This window comes from Onychostoma macrolepis, chromosome 24 (assembly GCF_012432095.1).
Source record: "Onychostoma macrolepis isolate SWU-2019 chromosome 24, ASM1243209v1, whole genome shotgun sequence".
Classification (NCBI taxonomy): domain Eukaryota; kingdom Metazoa; phylum Chordata; class Actinopteri; order Cypriniformes; family Cyprinidae; genus Onychostoma; species Onychostoma macrolepis.
The window spans coordinates 27,634,332-27,639,463 of NC_081178.1; positions in this window are offsets into that span (position 1 = coordinate 27,634,332).

Sequence of the window (5,132 nt, forward strand, 5' to 3'; positions counted from 1 at the left end):
AGAAGACTGGGCTCCAATTAAGGCCTGTTAGCCCCAGGCCACCGTCCCTGCGTGCTGTCCTAGTGGACCCAGGGGGGCTGGATACTTACGACTCCCCCAAGTGACCCTTCGTTAACACTGCAAGGTATCCCAGGTCACCCAAGAAGAGTTTGAGAGAAAAGGTCTGAGGCCATCTTAACAGCAGATCGGGGTCAAACTGGCAGATGTACATTTCTGTACATCAAGCTTCTACCAGTTATTACTCCTAGAGTAATTGCAAGAATCAGACCGACATTATCCTTAGAGGAAAACCGTTGACTGCAAAAACTCCTAGGCTGTAATAGGTGAAGCTGGGCTGTGGAACCCCATTCATTGGAACACTTGTCTCATTCATGGTGAGTAACCTGTTCAATCCCACAATCCCCTGCTCTTCCTGGGTTTTACTTCCTGGTCGAATTTTAATACAAAAATCATGATTTCTACTGTTCTTTTCAAATCTTTTCTGAAATTTTAGATAGTTTTTCATTACATCACTGATAAAGTATCAACACTTAGATTTACACTTTTTTGATTTTTTGAAAACTCACCATCATGGAAACAAACGTGTACTTTAATTGGGTTAGTACAGTCCTGCAAGATTGAATTATCAAAGCTTTCTCCCAAAGTTTTCCATTTGGACGACTGAGAATGTCAGTGACACTCAGTTGATTTGGGTGCAATAGCAGTCACCCAAAGTTTTCCATTTGGACGACTGAGAATGTCAGTGACACTCAGTTGATTTGGGTGCAATAGCAGTCACCCAAAGTTTTCCATTTGGACGACTGAGAATGTCAGTGACACTCAGTTGATCTGGATACAATAACAATGAAATTTTTTTTTTTTTTGCTTGAGGTTGTAGGGCCTCTGCTGGTTCTGAGTGCCCTCAGAGGGTCTTTGGTAGGGCCTCTGCTGGTTCTGAGTGCCCTCAGAGGGTCTTTGGTAGGTTTAGTGTGGTCTTTGTAGGGCCTCTGCTGGTTCTGAGTGCCCTCAGAGGGTCTTTGGTAGGTTTAGTTAGGAATTAAAATTCTCCAAAGGTCAGACTAGTCTGACCTTGGTTGTGCGCTGGTCTACATTTCCACTGCCCGCTTTAGTGTCTGCTTGAATTCAGCCCTCATCTCAGTGTCCACCAAAATTCATCCTATTTTTTGTCTGTGTATTCCGGATGTTTCCTCTTTTAGTTTTAAATTCAACAATTAATTAATTAAGGATATTTTAGTCTAAGGGAAAAATAATTAATTAATTAAGGGTATTTTGATGTAGGGGTAAAAAAATTATTTTTAGGTGTAAGGTATAAAAGGGGAATTTTTCCTTAGGGATAGTGACCTTAGGTTTAGGGTCATGTGTGGGTCAAGGTTAAATAATTGTACCCCTTGGGGTAAACCGTCAGGTATCTACAATGCACATGGCCACTAAGTGGTAGGTTTAGGTGTCAGTCAGATATGTTTTAAATTAATGAATGAATTAATTAAAGGTATTTTAGTCTAGGGTATTTATTTTTATATTTATGTATAAATTAATTGATTAATTAAGGGTATTTTGATCTAGGGGTAAAAAAATTGTTTTTAGGTGTTAGGATTAGAAAGAATCCAAGAGTTGAAGCAGCGTCCAGCTCTGGTTAATGCTCAGTCCTTCGTACTCCTTCTGGCCGCTCTCTCGCCTCGGCCGAGGCCCGCCCCCACGGCATGAGCCCACCACCCCACAACCGATAAACTTGGTCTTTTATTATTGAGCCACAGATAGTGAGATTTTTAAATGTATGAATGAGTATTATTTTTAATTATAAGTGTTATTTATTAATGTTTTTATAGGTATTATTTATTAATCCAACCTCCCTACTAAGGGTAGGTTTTAGGTATTTATTAATATTTATGGATAAAATTTGTTTGGGTAATTTATTCGGGGTAGAAAGAGTAGGTTTAGGTTGGATAGGGGTAAAGTTATGTGTCTGGGGGTAAAACGGGTAGGTTAGGAATTAAAATTCTCCAAAGGTCAGACTAGTCTGACCTTGGTTGTGCGCTGGTCTACATTTCCACTGCCCGCTTTAGTGTCTGCTTGAATTCAGCCCCTCATCTCAGTGTCCACCAAAATTCATCCTATTTTTGTCTGTGTATTCGGATGTTTCCTCTTTTAGTTTTAAATTCAACAATTAATTAATTAAGGATATTTTAGTCTAAGGAAAAATAATTAATTAATTAAGGGTATTTTGATGTAGGGTAAAAAATTATTTTTAGGTGTAAGGTATAAAGGGAATTTTTCCTTAGGGATAGTGACCTTAGGTTTAGGGTCATGTGTGGGTCAAGGTTAAATAATTGTACCCCTTGGGGTAAACCGTCAGGTATCTACAATGCACATGGCCACTAAGTGGTAGGTTTAGGTGTCAGTCAGATATGTTTTAAATTAATGAATGAATTAATTAAAGGTATTTTAGTCTAGGGTATTTATTTTTATATTTATGTATAAATTAATTGATTAATTAAGGGTATTTTGATCTAGGGGTAAAAATTGTTTTAGGTGTTAGGATTAGAAAGAATCCAAGAGTTGAAGCAGCGTCCAGCTCTGGTTAATGCTCAGTCCTTCAGACTCCTTCTGGCCGCTCTCTCGTCTCGGCTGAGGCCCGCCCCCACGGCATGAGCCCACCACCCCACAACCGATAAACTTGGTCTTTTTATTATTGAGCCACAGATAGTGAGATTTTTAAATGTATGAATGAGTATTATTTTTTAATTATAAGTGTTATTTATTAATGTTTTTATAGGTATTATTTATTAATCCAACCTCCCTACTAAGGGTAGGTTTTAGGTATTTATTAATATTTATGGATAAAATTTGTTTGGGTAATTTATTCGGGGTAGAAAGAGTAGGTTTAGGTTGGATAGGGGTAAAGTTATGTGTCTGGGGGGTAAAACGGGTAGGTTAGGAATTAAAATTCTCCAAAGGTCAGACTAGTCTGACCTTGGTTGTGCGCTGGCCTACATTTCCACTGCCCGCTTTAGTGTCTGCTTGAATTCAGCCCCTCATCTCAGTGTCCACCAAAATTCATCCTATTTTTTGTCTGTGTATTCCGGATGTTTCCTCTTTTAGTTTTAAATTCAACAATTAATTAATTAAGGATATTTTAGTCTAAGGGAAAAATAATTAATTAATTAAGGGTATTTTGATCTAGGGGTAAAAAATTTTTATTTTTAGGTGTAAGGTATAAAAGGGGAATTTTTCCTTAGGGTTAGTGACCTTAGGTTTAGGGTCATGTGTGGGTCAAGGTTAAATAATTGTACCCCTTGGGGTAAACCGTCAGGTATCTACAATGCACATGGCCACTAAGTGGTAGGTTTAGGTGTCAGTCAGATATGTTTTAAATTAATGAATGAATTAATTAAAGGTATTTTAGTCTAGGGTATTTATTTTTATATTTATGCATAAATTAATTGATTAAATAAGGGTATTTTGATCTAGGGGTAAAAAATGTTTTTAGGTGTAAGGTATAAAGGGAATTTTTCCTTAGGGATAGTGACCTTAGGTTTAGGGTCATGTGTGGGTCAAGGTTAAATAATTGTACCCCTTGGGGTAAACCGTCAGGTATCTACAATGCACATGGCCACTAAGTGGTAGGTTTAGGTGTCAGTCAGATATTATTTCCGAAAATACAGAGTCACAGTTTTGGATTAATTTTATTTTGTTGATGCTGTGGATGTTCGAGAAGAAAAAATTAAATATAAGGTTTTATCAACAGAAAAAGATGAAATATAAAGAAGGAATGAATGGATAGAAGAGATCATGTCATCACGCCTCATTCAGTCCTCTTGGGTAGAGACTGTCCAGCCGTTTAATCCAGGTTCTTTCCATCCTGAGTCTCGCCGAGGGACCAACGAGGGTTGGATTCGAGGGCAGTGGCCCTCATGGCTTCAAGCCATGTATCATAAAGTGCCTCACAACATATCTTCTTTTTCAATTTTATTTTTAATGTTATATGTGTGCTGATAAATCCTTTGTAGCAACTGGTTTTTTTGTCTGTCCTACATATTGTTTTTCACATTTGCTACAGAAAATCAGATAAATGCAGTTAGACACTTGGGGAGGCATGTTTTGTTGAGTGGAGTATATCTGTTTGTTAGTCTTATTTTGAACCCATCTTTTGTGTGTTAAATGTTGGAGGCAGCAAAGGGCAGCACATCACTGCAGGGTTGGCTGCGATAAAGCCAACCAGCAGGTGAGACAGAGACTTTGCACTGTGATAAAGATGACATGACACTGTGTATGTGAATTGATTAATTAGTCAGACTCATATTTTAGCCTACTAATGGCAATGTTTTATAATTACATTCCATTTAAGATGAGGAGGAGCAGTCACAAGCCTCCAGTCTATGTGAGGAAAATGTGGACCAGGAGGAGGCACATAGATCAGGTAGGCCTAAGTGATGATCACCAAATATGAGATGAGAGGACCATGCTAGAAAGTACAGGGTTAAAGAGCTGCATACTAAATAATTGTAATCTAAAAAAACATAGGCTATTTTAGAGGTCATTTCAAAGATCTTGCCTGAGCAGAACATAAATACCACTAAGCTGGTCAAATCAAGGCTCAGAAATCAGTGTGGTCAAGAGCGGCTGTCAGACCTCCTCCTGCTGGCCATAGAGAAGGACACAGGAATCGACAAGAAAGAAGTTCTGAAGATTTTTGTTGAAATGGCCCTAATAGGCGGCTTCTCCTTTGAAGCTTTGCATGTTTAGTATGTAAATTTGGAGAAACCTATCAGTGACTTGATAGGGTATTGTTAGGGATATTGATGTAGGGATTTTCATGACTCAAGTCAGGATTTTCTATGTTATTATTAGTAGTAGTTAAGGTGATTTAGTGCTGTATTTCAGTGTTTTACTACTTTGTGTATATATATTTTAATAAAGACCCTGTTATTCTCAATCCTTCATATAGCCTGTGAGTTGTTGTTGTTTTTTTGGGGGTGTTGGTAGGCGAGTGCCCTTTTTAGGTCAGAGCAACTGCCCTCAAAATTCCTGTCCGGCTCAGCCAATCACAGCAATCCTGCAAGCAGAGATAATGAGCTAGGGACGAAGAGAAGCAAATGAACATAATGGCCAACACGTGCAAATTACCCCATGTA